The 16,704-nt window shown below is 37.2% G+C and overlaps 1 long non-coding RNA gene and 2 other non-coding genes across 4 annotated transcripts in view; all 3 read right to left on the bottom strand.

The window, feature by feature from the left end:
• The window catches only part of LOC144898621 (uncharacterized), a 30,043-nt gene extending 27,653 nt beyond the window's left edge, over positions 1–2,390 (bottom strand). Inside the window, exon 1 of one of the 2 annotated variants that reach the window (XR_013627524.1) lies at positions 2,368–2,390. This is a non-coding gene — a long non-coding RNA (uncharacterized LOC144898621). The remainder of the gene's footprint in view (positions 1–2,367) is intronic. The other variant, XR_013627525.1, reaches the window with a different exon arrangement.
• A 1,634-nt stretch (positions 2,391–4,024) lies between these two features.
• Positions 4,025–4,096, bottom strand: trnag-ucc (transfer RNA glycine (anticodon UCC)). The gene has a single exon. It is a non-coding gene; the product is annotated as a tRNA-Gly (tRNA).
• Positions 4,097–4,383: 287 nt separating this feature from the next.
• trnag-ucc (transfer RNA glycine (anticodon UCC)) lies at positions 4,384–4,455 on the bottom strand. The gene has a single exon. It is a non-coding gene; the product is annotated as a tRNA-Gly (tRNA).
• Between the last annotated feature and the right edge of the window lie 12,249 nt (positions 4,456–16,704).

Below are 16,704 nucleotides of genomic sequence, written 5' to 3'. Positions count from 1 at the left end.
AAAAAATAAACTTTCTAAATTGGCCACCAAATTAGTCTCATTGCCTCCAATACAAGCACACAGGAACATAAAGGAACAGTGCGGCCATATGGAACAATAAGCATCACCAAACTGCTCACATAAGGGAGCACTTGAGGGGGCCACTACAAGGGTCATGTGATACCTGGATGGGGGAACTTATTCAGTCAAATAAGAGTCATGGAGTACTTAAAGAAGAGCAAGCCTTGTGGGGGAGTCGTCCTTCTGTTACATCATATAACGCTGTGGAAGTGTGACCACTGGATGAAGCCTCATTATATACTCCTCCTCCTTCTCCTCCTCCTCCTCTTCCTCTTCCTCTTGGCCAAAACCCATCATCCAACTTATTTCATCGTGCTTCTTCACAGTCATACGCATTCACTGCGTGCCGCTCCTTTATGTCTGACTTCCTGCATTTGTTGCAGTGGTGCCTTTAGCTTACTATTTCTGCAGCAAAATTGCACTCAAATGCTTTGCTCTCTATGATGCTTTTACTAAGATTTTAAAAAGCAACAGGAAAGCTTGACATGTCTGAAGCGTATATGCTTGCTTTGTTTTGTATTTGCTCTAACTATGAAAGTAACATTGAACATTCAATCCTATAATTCATTTATCATAGTCAGACTGTAGTGGTCTTAAAGTCAAGTCAAATATCACAATAGTATCGTCTGTAAAGCATTGTGGTGACCCACAATCATGTCGGGATAACCACAATGCAGAGATACAGACACGATGCCTTCAGGGTCATGTGGTTGTTGTTGCAATGGAGCCTTTGCTAAGTTGAATTGTTGAGGCATTTGTAAGGCATTTTCTTTGGACGTGATGTATAGTAAGGCATTTTCTTTTGGAGATGATATGGAGCAAGCCATTTTTTGCGCATGATTTATAGCAAGGCATTTTTTGGACACAATGTATAATAAGGTCATTTTTTGACATGATGTATAGTAAAGCATTTTTTGGCATATTTTAGACATGATGTATAGTAAGGCATTTTTTGGACATGATGTATAGTAAAGCATTTTTTGGCATATTTTAGACATGATGTATAGTAAGGCATTTTTTGGACATGATGTATGGTAAGGCATTTTTTGGCATATTTTGGACATGATGTATAGTAAGGCATTTTTTGGCATATTTTAGACATGATGTATAGTAAGGCATTTTTTGGCATATTTTGGACATGATGTATAGTAAAGCATTTTTTGGCATATTTTGGACATGATGTATAGTAAGGCATTTTTTTGCCATATTTTAGACATGATGTATAGTAAGGCATTTTTTGGACATGATTTTATAGTAAGGCATTTTTTGGACATGATTTATAGCAAGGCATTTTTTGGACATGATTTATAGCAAGGCATTTTTTAGACATGATGTATAGTAAGGCATTTTTTTGCATTTTTTGGACATGATGTATAGTAAGGCATTTTTTTACATTTTTGGACATGATGTATAGCTAGGCATTTTTTGGCATATTTTGGACATGATGTATAGCAAGGCATTTTTTGGCATATTTTGGACATGATTTATAGTAAGGCATTTTTTAAACATTTTTGGATATGATGTATAGCAAGGCATTTTTAAGACATGATGTATAGTAAGGCATTTTTTGGACATGATTTATAGTATGGCATTTTTTTTATTTTTGGATATGATGTATAGCAAGGCACTTTTATGGACATGATGTATAGTCGGGCATTTTTTAGACATGATGTATAGTCGGGCATTTTTTGGACATGATGTATAGTCGGGCATTTTTTTGCATATTTTGGACATGATTTATAGTAAGGCATTTTTTATAGAATTTTTTATAGCATTTTTTTTATTTTTTGGATATGATGTATAACAAGGCATTTTTCTTAAAGAAATGATGTATAATAAGGCATTTTTTGGACATGATGTACAGTAAGGCATTTTTTGGACATGATGTACAGTAAGGCATTTTTTGGACATGATGTATAGTAAGGCATTTTTTGCACATTTTGGACATGATGTACGTATAGTAAGGCATTTTTTGCATATTTTGGACATGTACAGTAAGGCATTTTTTTTCTTTTTTCGGACGTGATGTATAGTAAGGCATTTTTTTGGATATGATGTAGCGTAAGGTATTTTTTTGCATTTTTTGGACATGATGTATAGTAAGGCATTTTTTTGCATTTTTTGGACATGATGTATAGTAAGGCATTTTCTTTTGCATATTTTGAACATGACGTGTACCAAGGAATTTTTTTTTGCCATTGTTTTGGACATAATGTGTCAGGAACTGTAAGAAGCCAGCCAGCAAAAACCAAAACATGGAAAAACAAAAGACAACCGTGGCAAGAATATCGACGGGCAAGTACTCACTCAACTACTGATTAAACGCCAGAAAGCGAAGGAACAAGGACATCATGCATGTGGCGGAAGACGAGCAGCAGTCAGGGACTTGAGGAAGGTGGAGGTACAATCTGGCGATCAGTACAGCTGTGAGCTGAGCTTAAGTAGTCAGGATGATGATTGGAATCAGGTGTGTGCAGGAGTGGCTGCTGGTCAGGATGCGCTGCAAGGAGGAAGCAGCAGGCGGCAGCAGAGCGACAAAACAAAATCCTAACACAATAAATAGTCGGGCATTTTTTTGGACATGATGTACAGTAAGACCTGTTTTTGGACATGATGTATACTCAATAAAAACATATAAACTCAAGACGTATTCATACGTTTTTTTGAGTGAGGCAAAACAGGTGATGATGCAACTCCACAATAGAAAAGATCATGAATGGTGCCGTTTAAAGCTGTAAAAATGGCCGCAAGGTGGCAGAAGCACATTTATAAGCGCCAAGCACGCATCTACGAGAGTCTAATCTCTAACCATATCCTTTCTGACAGCGTCACTCAAAACCTTGCATTATTATCTTGCGTTCTGTCAGGTGAGTATATTTCGTGATCATGCTTGAACAGATGTGTTTGTTTTTGCTTATAAACCGATCGGTTGTATTATCTGTGTTTGTACACAAAATATAATTTTGTCTGGTCTGCCGTGATAATAAATCAGGCTATTGGAGGCAGAGATTTGTCCAAAAATAAATATTCAAATGAAGATAGAAGTTTTCCCAATGATGCAAACACAATGGACGTCCAATAGCACAACCGGTGTTTAAACTCCCGCTGACTTCTGATAAGAGACTGATTTTAACAATGCCTTGCTCATTAAAAAGTCTATCAGTCTGGAAAAAGGTTATGACTCCAACTTCTTAGTGTCTTAGTGTGTCTTGTATTTTTTCATTTTCCATTGTGTGACCCTCCCTGGTGTAGTGGTGCATTTTTTTTTAAAGATCACCAACACAATTCATAATAAAAACACATAGGATTACTAAAAATAATTCAAATCACATCCAACTATATTCCTGTAAAATAAAACAGCAGCCAACTTAAAATTGGACAGGAAATAAATCATGTTATAATATTTTAACAACAGATCCAACATGAATAGTTCTTCAGAATGTGAATAGAATGTGAATAGATCTTCCCAGCATGCCTTGCGGCAATGCTCAACCCTATCCCTCAAGCCTAACCCTAACCCTAACCCCTAACCCTTAACCCTAACCCTCAAGCCTATCCCTCAAGCCTAACCCTAACCCCAACCCCTAACCCTCAATCCTAACCCTAACCCCAACACCTTACCCTAACCCTCAAGCCTAACGCTAACCCTAACCCCTAACCCCTAACTATATCCCCAACCCTAAAGCCTAACCGTAACCTTAACCCTAACCCCAACCCTCAAACCTAACCAACCCCTAACCCTCAACCCTAACCCTGAAGCCGAACCGTAACCTTAACCCTAACCCCAACACCTTACCCTAAGCCATAACTCTAACCTTAACACCTAATCCTAACCCTAATTTAGGGGAAACCTAACCAAAACTAAAAATTGCTGGACGTCCATAGTCAGGTCAACCGCTTGGTTGGAAGCCATGTTTGGTCAAAACAAGATTCCATTCAAAATCCAGGGAGGATATAATAAAACTGCATTGGCTGGGAATCGAACCCAGGTCAACTGCTTGGAAGGCAGCTATGCTCACCACTATACCACCAATGCTGTTTGACTAAATATCAGGTTAACTGATATGAGCTTCAATGGTCCTTGACGTGAAAACTAGGGAGGATATTTAAGGAAGGAATCGAACCCATGCCAACTGCTTGGAAGTCAGCTTTATCCACTATACCAACAATGGTACAACCATTCCAGCTGTTCCACCAAAATATGGACGTAACAGATGAACAAGATTAGAACGTGTGTATAACAATCATGAAAAAAAATTAGATGGACATCCATTGTCAGGTGAACCTCTTGGTCGGACGCCATGTTTGGTACTGTACCACCTTTGCATTGGCTGGGAATCGAACCCAGGTCAACTGCTTGGAAGGCAGCTATGCTCACCACTATACCACCAATGCTGTGATGGGTCAAATATCAGATTGGCATTCGGAGGATATCGAACACATTCCACTCAGATTGAGGCATCGTGCGCTTATACACGTGATAATAACTGATGTCATCTTTGAATATTAATTGTTTTTTTAACTGATATTGATTCAAATGCAAATATACTTTTTTTATAGGCAAGTGATTTTAAGGTTAGGATTAAAAAAATATGGCAAAAGGAACTCATTAAAAGAGCTTGTCTGAAAACGAGGTCTGACAGGTTTACTTTTATTGTCGGGCCTTTGGCGTCCCTCCGACATGAAAGACTTTCATTTCACCCATGAAAGATGAACTATTTGAAAGAGATAGCTTACTCGTTTTTCATTAGCTGGCTCAATGTTCAGCGCAGGCAGCTCACCTTTCCCATCAAAGGGGACCGAAAGGAAGCATCTATGACAACAATCTGAGAAGTAATGACTTGACACATAAGAGCAGACTCAATGCTCTTTGCACTAAAGTCACATGTAGTCATGACTGAATAAGATGTCATAAACTTTACTCCGTCTGTCCATAAACACAACAGTCTAATGTTCATTGGGGTTTTTTTTGTGAAAATATTGGTTAACTTTGTTTTAAGTGTTGAGATCTCACACTTGGTCATTTCATTATTCATTTTTCACCTTTTTTTGGTGGTCCTTGAACACACCACTGTTGTGTGCTATAAGATGTAAAAGCTTGTTTGGCTACCAAACACTTCCAGAGCCAAGCAGCCTCAAAACAAATGTTTTTTCATCAGATATTTAAAGCTCGCACTTTGTTTGGCAGTCCTTAAACGCATCATAGTTGTGTGCTCTGAGAGACGCAAAAGCTTGTTTGGTTACCAAACACTTCCAGAGACAAGCGGCCTCAAAACAAATGTTTTTTTCATCATAAATTTAAAGCTCGCACTTTGTTTGATAGTCCTTAAATGCATCATAGTTGTGTACTCTGAGAGACGTAAAAGCTTGTTTGCTTACCAAACACTTCCAGAGCCAAGCAGGCCTCAAGTCAAAAGTTTTTCATCAAGCGTTGAGATTTCGCACTTTTTTTGGCGGTCCTTAAACGCATCATTGTTGTGTGCTCTGAGACGCAAAAGCATGTTTGGTTACCAAACACTTCCAGAGCCAAGCGCCTCAAAACAAATGTTTTTTTCATCATACATTTAAATCTCGCACTTTGTTTGACAGTCCTTGAATGCATCATAGTTGTGTACTCTGAGAGACGTAAAAGCTTGTTTGGTTACCAAACACTTCCAGAGCCAAGCAGGCCTCAAATCAAAAGTTTTTCATCAATTGTTGAGATTTCGCACTTTGTTTGACAGTCCTTGAATGCATCATAGTTGTGTACTCCGAGAGACGTAAAAGCTTGTTTGGTTACCAAACACTTCCAGAGCCAAGCAGGCCTCAAATCAAAAGTTTTTCATCAAGCGTTGAGATTTCGCACTTTTTTTGGTGGTCCTTAAACGCATCATGGTTGTCTTCTCTGAGAGACACAAAAGCTTGTTTGGCTACCAAACACTTCCGGGGCCAAGCGGCCTCAAAACAAATGTTTTTTTCATCATACATTTAAATCTCGCACTTTGTTTGACAGTCCTTGAATGCATCATAGTTGTGTACTCTGAGAGACGTAAAAGCTTGTTTGGTTACCAAACACTTCCAGAGCCAAGCAGGCCTCAAATCAAAAGTTTTTCATCAAGTGTTGAGATTTTGCACTTTGTTTGACAGTCCTTGAATGCATCATAGTTGTGTACTCTGAGAGACGTAAAAGCTTGTTTGGTTACCAAACACTTCCAGAGCCAAGCAGGCCTCAAATCAAAAGTTTTTCATCAAGCGTTGAGATTTTGCACTTTTTTTGGCGGTCCTTAAACGCATCATGGTTGTCTTCTCTGAGAGACACAAAAGTTTGTTTGGCTACCAAACACTTCCGGAGCCAAGCGGCCTCAAAACAAAAGTTTTTCGTCAAAAATACAGACCTCGCACTTTTTTGGCTGTCCTTAAACGCATCATTGTTGTGTGCTCTGAGACGCAAAAGCGTGTTTGGTTACCAAACACTTCCAGAGCCAAGCAGCCTCAGCCTTATACAACTGGATACACCATGAGTTGATGACTTCCTGGATGTCACCACATTGGAAGAGTTCCTAGTGAAGGTCAGGCGCAGGAGATGAATGATGAGTTATCTGTCTCTTTTTTAGCAAAAATTTCCCTGAAATAAATTTCCCCACATGAAATAAGCATCTCTGACAAAAACAATAGAATTACCATAGCCACAAGGCTGTGGTCATATTACATAAAGGTAAAGCAGCAGCAGGGAATCATCTGCAAAACATTCCGTCATCAAACATTTGCCTGTGGATGGTTCAGTGTACGGATGCCAGGTAGAGAGGATTCTACCAAACATTCCCATTTATCTCAATATTGTATTCATCTGTACATAAGCACCTGACCAAAAAACAATCATGGTACTTCATCTTTTGTTATGAATTTGTTCCAAAATGTTAGATGGAAACTGAACAATGCGAAAACCAAAACAAGTTTTGATGTAATGCAATTAATCAGGTCCTTACAACCAAAAATATTGAAAATATATCTATTTTATAGAGAATAGTTACTGTTTTACAGAAAACAATGCTAAAATAATCATAAGTTATGAATGGACATTAATTTTGCTGTTATTAAAGGCTATTGTGTGTGTGTGGGGGGGGGGGATAAAACACTGTCTCCCAAGAACTGGGCAGCCATATACTATGAATATTATTATGGTGCGCGAGGCCGGTTTGGAGGGCTTTATGTACACCATAAACCTTGCAATCCCACCCACCTCAGTGCATTTTAGTGTTGAACAGCTGCCATTTTTGTTAATATCCAAGCAATAATTTGACATTTGATCAAAGTTACTTAAGATTTATCTCGATTCTAGAAACCACAAGTGTTGTTATCCACTATGCCAATCAGCCACGCTAAAATTATATACCATAATTTTTTTTACCATAAGTAACAGGTATGTATTCTCCTTATTGGATGAAGTGCAGCATTAATTTACTTGTAGTTGAATAATACCAAATGTTATTATTTTGTCTTTGTCTATTTATGCCAGGGGACCTCTTATGCTAATTTTTCTGCCCTTTGGTTGACTGTTTGATTCTTTAATTCATTTTCTACCGCTTATCTTCACGAGGAGCCTATCCAAGCTGTCTTCGGGCGAGAGGCGGGGTACACCCTGGACTGGTGGCCAGCCAATCACAGGGCACATATAGACAAACAACCATTCACACTCACATTCATACCTATGGACAATTTGGAGTCACCAATTAACCTAGCATGTTTTTGGAATGTGGGAGAAAAACCGGAGTACCCGGAGAAAACCCACACATGCACAAAGAGAACATGCAAACTCCACACAGAGATGCTCGAGGGTGGAATTGAACTCGGCTGTGAGGCCTGTGCACTAACCACTCATCCTCCGTGCAGCCTGACTGTATGATAAATTCATTAAAACTTTTTATTAGTGTGGCATATGAGAGTGTATGCAGGCCCATGTGCTATAAAAAGCAGCATAAAGTAGAAATACACAACATAGAAAACCAGCTGTTGTGACATAAGCTTCCTGCCATATAAAAAAAAAGTAACACGTGTTTAGAATATCTAAAAATATCATGTATACAGCTTTTTAAGCATAACCTTTACTCAGGCTATACTTTTTACTCATTACCACTGATGTGCCAAGTGATTTTCTTGAACTCTTTTGTCAAGCGTTGAGATTTCGCACTTTGTTTGGCAGTCCTTAAACGCACCATAGTTGTGTGCTCTGAGAAACACAAAAGCTTGTTTGGCTACCAAACACTTCCAGAACCAAGCGGCCTCAAAACAAATGTTTTTTTTTTTTTTTTATCAAAAATCCAGTTTTTCATCAAGCGTTGAGATTTTGCACTTTTTTGGCAGTCCTTAAATGCATCATAGTTGTGTGCTCTGAGAGACGCAAAAGCTTGTTTGGCTACCAAACACTTCCAGAGCCAACCGGCCTCAAAACAAATGTTTTTTCATCAAAAGCTAAAGCTCGCACTTTGTTTGACAGTCCTTAAACGCATCATAGTTGTGTGCTCTGAGAAACACAAACGCTTGTTTGGCTACCAAACACTTCCAGAGCCCAGCAGGCCTAAAACAAAAGTCATTCATCAAGCGTTGAGATTTCTCACTTTGTTTGGCGGTCCTTAAACGCACCATAATTGTGTGCTCTGCGAGATGCAAAAGCTTGTTTGGCTACCAAACACTTCCAGAGCCAAGCAGCCTCAAAACAAATGTTTTTTCATCAAAAATACAGACCTCGCACTTTTTTTGACAGTCCTTAAACGCATCATAGTTGTGTGCTCTGAGAAACACAAACGCTTGTTTGGTTACCAAACACTTCCAGAGCCAAGCAGCCTCAAAACAAATGTTTTTTCATCAAAAATACAGACCTCGCACTTTTTTTGACAGTCCTTAAATGCATCATAGTTGTGTGCTCTGAGAAATACAAAAGCTTGTTTGGCTACAAAACACTTCCAGAGCCGAGCAGGCCAAAAACAAAAAGTCATTCGTCAAGCGTTGAGATTTCGAACTTTGTTTGGCGGTCATTAAACGCACCATAGTCGTGTGCTGTGCAAGATGCAAAAGCTTGCTTTGCTACCAAAGCCAAGCAGCCGTCAGAACAAAAAGTGATTTTCTCGAACTCTTTGTCGATGATACCTGGAAGGAATATTGTTTTCCGTGACATCTTAGTATGGAAAGAAGAAATCTTTGCAATCAGGATCACATTTCCTTATCTTCACGCTCGAATAGCTGATGCATGGTTCAATATCTTCTCATAAGAGATGTAATTGAAAACCAGAAGTCGCTGCGGAGCCCCCCGAAGAAGAAGGGAAGTGCATCGTTAATAATCCCTCACGTACTTTCCAATGCAGATTTCATTCCGTGGCCGAACACCGACAAGCGGAAGTTAATTGTTGAAGTCGAGAATTGGCACTGATTTAAAACTGAATCCTAATCATGGTATGCAACTACACACACACACATATATATACACACACATATACACACATACAACTTAACCTGAGGCTGCAGACCTCACAGACAAACAGGAGCTGAGTAAACATGGGCAATAGAATTTTAATTTGAGAACCCCCCCCCCCCCCCTCCTCTGGAGTCTCCTACTGACACCATGATGAATGACTCTGTGTTCTCGCAGCGCTTGTCGATGTGTGTTGGTGTGTGCGAGCGCCTGCAAGGTTCAAGGCACAGAGGTTGTCACCCCTCAGAAAAAACATCCCTCTCTCCCATTAAGCTGCCCGGGGATAATTAAAGCTAGTTTGAAGAGCGCCCGCGCTATCATTTATTTACTTGTTTGTCTCCAATGCTACACGGAAAGCAAAGGGAATAAAAGGGTGGAAAACATAAAAGCTTCGGGATGGATTCTGCCAGGCGCCATATTCCGAACCACGCTCCACGTTAATGGAATATGGAGAACGACAAGTTGTGCGCTTTTGTGTTTTGTATTGAACAACGCCTGCTAGTTTGAATATATATATATGATCATTTTGCAACATTGATTAATTCATGTCGTATCTTCAAATGTATTTGTTGGAAGAGAATGTCATCACCGATTTTATTTAACAAAAAAAAAAAAATGCAAGCTTAGCATTATAAACATCTTTCAAAACAGCGCTTTTATACACATAAAGAATCAATTTAATTTCTACGCCTTTCTACGTCCGTCATAGTAACACATGGTCACACATTAATTAATCAGAAACTAACCTAAATTAAGCATTTTCAAGCATAAAAATAAAAATTAACAAACATAAAACAGAAGAAGCATTGTAATTATGCATGTATTATTCTACATTGGCCGCTAGATGTCACTGTTTAGTGAGACAAAGGCCGGAATCAGTTTTATTGCAAGTTTAAATGAGACACTAAAACTGAACTCTGACTCTTTGACATGACTTCCTGTCTTCCACACATCACTCCGACCGCCACTAGGGAACATATTTACTGTGACACACACCAACAGGAGTTTTATTTACATCCTAAATGGCGTAGTTATGCTTATTATGTCCACTATATTCATCATATGAGTGTTTGAGACAATAACCACCACAGGAAGTACGCATTTGCTTGTCTTTTTATATGTAATATGTGTAATTTTTATTGATTAAATTTACTATATTGGCTAAGACATGTGTTATTTCATGTATAGAGGGCTCTAATAATGTTAAAAAATGAATTTAGAAGATTGTAAACAGGTTTTCTATGTCATAACTATGAAAATATTAAATTTATTCTCTACTAATAATTGACATGGCCATTAAAATGTCTCTTTTGTCTGCTAGTTTGATGTTTGCAGTGATGCACAGTCACCAAGGTATGATAAAATTTACAAAAACGACTAATAACATAAAAAATGTAATATTTTTCCATTAAAACTGTATTATAAATGTATTTTCTGTATGATTCCAATATGAAACTATGAAAATATTCAATTTATTAATGGTGAATCCTACTAATTCTTTACTAATAATTGACACGGCCATTAAAATGTCTCTTTTGTCTACTAGTTTGATGTTTTGGATCATTTGCAGTGATGCACAGTCACCGGAGGTATGATAAAATTTACAAAAATTACTAATAACATAAAATGTTTTTAAAATTTTATATAAAACTGTATAATAAAGGAATTTTCTGTATGATTCCATTATGAAACTATGAAAATATTCAATTTATTAATGGCGAATCCTACTAATTCCCTACTAATAATTGACACAGCCATTAAAATGTCTCTTTTGTCTACTAGTTTGATGTTTTGGATCATTTGCAGTGATGCACAGTCACTGGAGGTATAACAAAATTTACAAAAATGACTAATAACATAAAAAAATGTAATATTTCTCCATTAAATTGTATTATAAATGTATTTTCTGTATGATTCCAATCGTTTTAAACATTTTCTTAAGTAAAAATAACTCATTTCTTGGCTTAGTGTGTAAGACTCATGGCGCCTGCCAGTTTCTGTTTATCAGCATGTGTCCAATAATAAACATTTATTATACACCAGGACTTTCTACAGCCTGGGTAATGTCTTTCATGTAAGCGTGACATCATTACTCGGGTCATCAGATAATAAAATTCATAGAAATGTCATATGGGAGGTTCCTGCCGGGTTGGGGGGGGGGGGTTTGCAGGGAAACTTTCCCACATGAAAGGAGCATCTCTGACAAAAAAAAACAAAATAACATGGACACAAGGCTGCAGCCACATTTCACAAAGGCAAAGCAGCAGCAAATAATCTGCAAAACGTTCAATCGCCAGCAATAGCACATCAAACGTGTTCCTGCGGATGGCTCAGTGTACTGATGTTGGCTCAGTGTACCCCCCTAGGTAGCTAGGAGGGTATCAAACATCCACATTCTATTTATCGTCTATACAACCTTGTCAAATCTAATTAAATGACGCATTTGTTCTCCCAATTGAAAATATACTTAAAATATACTTAATCACAACTCTGATTGTGCTATGTGAGTGTGTGTCAATGAGTAGTCAAAGATCACAAAATGTAATTGTTTTCAAATTAAAGAGGAATATTTTCAGTTATGTCACTGGACTGAAGCTCATGTAGAGGTCACATTAATCAGAACTCTGATTGTGCTATGTGAGTGTGTGTCAATGAGTAGTCAAGGATCACAAAATGTAATTGTTTTCAAATTAAAGAGGAATAATTTTAGTTTTGCCACTGGACTGAAGCTCATGTAAAGGTCACATTAATCAGAACTCTGATTGTGCTATGTGAGTGTGTGTCATGAAAGCCTTAAATGCTTTGTTAATTCTATGAATTAGACTGAAAATGTACTGAGCTAATAGACTGAATTAAAGTTGTACTATTAAGATCTAACATAAAACATTTAAAATTAAGGATGGGGGGTGAAATAACCCATTTGCATTGACGCACTGCCATAATTGTCTAAGATGTGATTGCCCAACTCTGTTTGTGCTATGTGAGTGTGTGTCAATGAGTAGTCAATTATCACAAAATGTAATTGTTTTCAAATTAAAGGGGAATATTTTGAGTTATGCCACTGTAGAGGTCACATTAATCACAACTCTGATTGTGCTATGTGAGTGTGTGTCAAGAAAGCCTTAAATGCTTTAATTCTATGAATTAGACTGAAAATGTACTGAGACAATAGACTGAATTAAAGTTGTACTATTAACATCTAACATAAAACATTTAAAGTTAAGGATGGGGGGGTGAAATAACCAATTTGCATTGACGCACTGCCATAATTGTCTAAGATGTGATTGCCCAACTCTGATTGTGCTATGTGAGTGTGTGTCAATGAGTAGTCAGTGATCACAAAATGTAACTGTTTTCAAATTAAAGAGGAATATTTTGAGTTATGCCACTGTAGAGGTCACATTAATTACAACTCTGATTGTGCTATGTGAGTGTGTGTCAATGAGTAGTCAGTGATCACAAAATGTAACTGTTTTCAAATTAAAGAGGAATATTTTGAGTTATGCCACTGTAGAGGTCACATTAATTACAACTCTGATTGTGCTATGTGAGTGTGTGTCAAGAAAGCCTTAAATGCTTTAATTCTATGAATTAGATTGAAAATGTACTGAGCTAATAGACTGAATTAAAGTTGTACAATTAACATCTAACATAAAACATTTAAAATTAGGGATGGGGGGGGGGGGTGAAATAACCAATTTAGATTGACACACCGCCATAATTGTCTAAGATATGATTGCCCAAATGGGAAGAACTGCATTATGGATATAACCGAGAAATAAAACCACAACAGCATTTGAGTCAGAAAAGCAATTTTCCGTGATGTTTAGAGGAGTTGAACCTTTGGGGCATTTTGACCAAAGCATGTCCCGAACTTTTTGTGATGACACATGGGATCTGTTTTTATTTGTGTAAAAATCGCTAATGTCTCTCAAAAATTATCCGGCTTTATTACTTTTATGTCTAATTGTTCCGTTTATGCTTGTTTTGTCCTCTGTTGGATATAGGGTCGTCTCAATGCTGTCCGCCTCCAATTCTCATCTTGTGTTAGTGTGAGGGTAAACAAAACACAGGTGTCATGGTGGAGGGGTGTGTGTGTGGGGGGGGGGGGGGGGGGGCATCAGGATAACAAAGCTCTATACAAATTGGCACAGTTTGCCTAACGTGCAGATGTCATAAGCTTGGCGTCTTTTCTCTGGCCTTTGAGACTCCAGGCTAGTCGCTATGTATCATAATATGTTACTGCTCCCATGCAGTAAACAGCAAAAATGGAATTTTCAGCAGTAAAAAAGTTGGAATCTAACAAAAAAGTCGTAATATTATGAGAAACATATCAAATAAAGTTTGGAAAATTAGTTGGGGAGAAAGTTCCATCTATTCATTTTCTACCGCTTATCCTCACAAGGGTTGCGGGTATATGCTGGAGCCTATCCCGGCTGACTTCAAGCGAGAGGCGGGGTACACCCTGGACTGGTAATGTCGTTCCTTCTCGTTCACGATCCAAAGGTCATGACCATAGGTGAGGGTGGGAACATCAATGGAGACGACGGTCCGGTACAGCGACTGTGACCGCAGAGTCAAAATATTAAGAGAAAAGAAAATGTATTCGAATGGGGGAAAAAAAAACAATAATAATATTATAAGGGATATAATAATGTAATAATGTAATTTTATAATGTAACTAATGCAAAATGATGCAATTTTAGGAGCTTAGAGTTGAAAAATTATAACCATTAAAATATTATAAAATATTATAATATATATTATAAATTTATTATTATTAAAATATCATAATAAATAAATATGAAATATTTCATAAAATCTAAATTAATTATAAAATATTATAAGAAATTCAAACAACAAAATTAAGTGGTCGCGACCGCAGAGTCAAAATATTAAGAGAAAAAAAATTTCTTCGAATGGGGAAAAAACAATAATAATACTATAAAGGATATAATAATGTAATAATGTAATTTTATAATGTAAATAATGTAAAATAATGTAACTTTAGTAGCTTAGAGTTGAAAAATTATAACCATTAAAATATTATAAAATACTATAATATATATTATAAATTAATTATTATTAAAATATTATAGGAAATAAATATAAAATGTAAAATATTTTGTAAAATAAAATATAAAATATTATAAGAAACACAAACAACAAAATTAAGTTATATTTTTTTTTCAAAAAAAAATATGGGTTTGAAAAAATTTATAATACAGGAATAAAGTCATAATATTACAAGAAAAAATATTCTGAAGACTATTTAAGATGAAAGTTGAAATATTTGGAAAATAAAAACAAAAAACAGCAACAATAGAGCAGGAAAAAAAGTTCTTACCCATACAGTAATATGCCCGTGCAGTAATATGATATTTTAATATAAAATATCAAAGTGGCCCTTGCACCCTTTCATTTTTTATGTGGCTCACGGTGGAATTATTATTTTTTATTAATTAAAATGATCTCTAAGAAAATTATATTATTCTACAGGACCAAATTGACAACAATTTCTTATTTTAGTTATTTATATTTCCTTTTCTATGAATTAACTTTCCAAAAAAAAAATGTCTGTCCTTTAACTCAGTAGATATTGACATGGTCAGATAATTGGACATTCAATGGTCCAATCAGAATCGGCCTCGTCACCAAACCCACAGATTAAAGGTCACAATGAGGTATAGGTGTTAAGGGAGCTGGGGGGAGATGGCTCAGTGTCGTTCCTATCGGCTTTTCTATCGATTTTGCTGACATGACGTAAGCGCATAAGAACATGGCACAGAAACTCATTTTCAAAGCCATTACTGTACACCGGTGAAAAAGAAATATTATAAAAAAAAAGTAACACATGCTCCCACATTTAGATCAGTTTGCTTGTTTAATTTGACATAGCAGAATATGGGTGTCTCGTCTCAAACGGTGGGGGCATCAATATGGGACAGTTATGGGGGTGTTCCAGTATGGCCGTGTGTTGTGTTGTTGCTCCCAAGGCAAACCATTACTGCTGCTCCATGCATCCCTCACTCCGGGGAGAACTGCCACCAATTAAAACAAATCCGGAATTATGGGAGTAGCTCCCGGGGAGGAGCATGTATGGACACCAACCCCTGACAGGTACACAAAGGTACATCAGGTTCTGTATATATATATATATATATATATATATATATATATATATTAAATATGTGCATATTATGCAAGAAATCTATAAGTTGTGCACACTTTTTTTTTGCAGCACCTGTGCTAGCTGTTTAGGAAAAAGGTACACAATTGACACACGGGAGGGTGGGGAACATGAAGTGGGACGTCAAGCCTGAAGCAATTTACATTGTTATTTATAAATAGCTCTCCGTGTGCATTTTCAGGGATCATGTTGCTGTCATTCTCCGTGTGACAGTGAGTAATGGGCTCCACTCACGTCTGCATTTCATTGGCTGCAGCGGGCCTACTGTATATGTACGTATATTGTTACTGCTGTTATGTCGCTTGAAGAGTCATTTCAATTAAATAAATGGGAGGGGGGGGGGCGTTTGGAAAGGTTGGAACCTTGCACAATAGCAGCTTGCTTGCAATAAAAATTGATAGACTAGTAAAAATGTCTACTTTTGTCACATGACTCGCTCCTCCCCCCTACGAACCGTCCTGTTGGCTTGATATTGATGTTCCGATTTCGGATCAACATTTGCAATAAAATTGACTGTTGGACATTATATTCAGCTCTAGAATCTCTCATATATTGATTAAATTCAGCACAGTTTTCAAATCAATTAATCATGATTAATCATCAATTTTAACTTTTTGGAAAAGTGATTTCCCCCAGTTGATAGGGGGAAATACTTTTGTCACGACTCGCTCCTCCCCTTCCGAACCGTCCTACTCGCTTGATGTTGATGTTCCGATTTCGGATCAACATTTGCAATAAAATTGACTGTTGGAATTATTACATTATATTCAGCTCAAGAATCCTCCCCTTCTCTCAGTAAAAATATTGATTAAATTCAGCACAGTTTTCAAATCAATTAATCATGATTAATCATTGTTTGCAACTTTGTATGAAATGTGCCGTTTGAACTTTGTGGAAAAGTGATTGCCCCCTAAAGCTAATAACTGGTTGGGCCACCCTTAGCAGCAACAACTGCAATCAAGCGTTTGTGATAACTTGCAATGAGTCTCTTACAGCTTGCATGGCAGTT

Source organism: Doryrhamphus excisus, linkage group LG6, assembly GCF_037039965.1.
Source record: "Doryrhamphus excisus strain RoL-2023G ecotype Guam linkage group LG6, RoL_Dexc_Guam_v1.1, whole genome shotgun sequence".
Taxonomy (NCBI): domain Eukaryota; kingdom Metazoa; phylum Chordata; class Actinopteri; order Syngnathiformes; family Syngnathidae; genus Doryrhamphus; species Doryrhamphus excisus.
The sequence above is the reverse complement of the archived record's forward strand: the minus strand, read 5'-3'. Positions and strand labels throughout refer to the sequence as shown.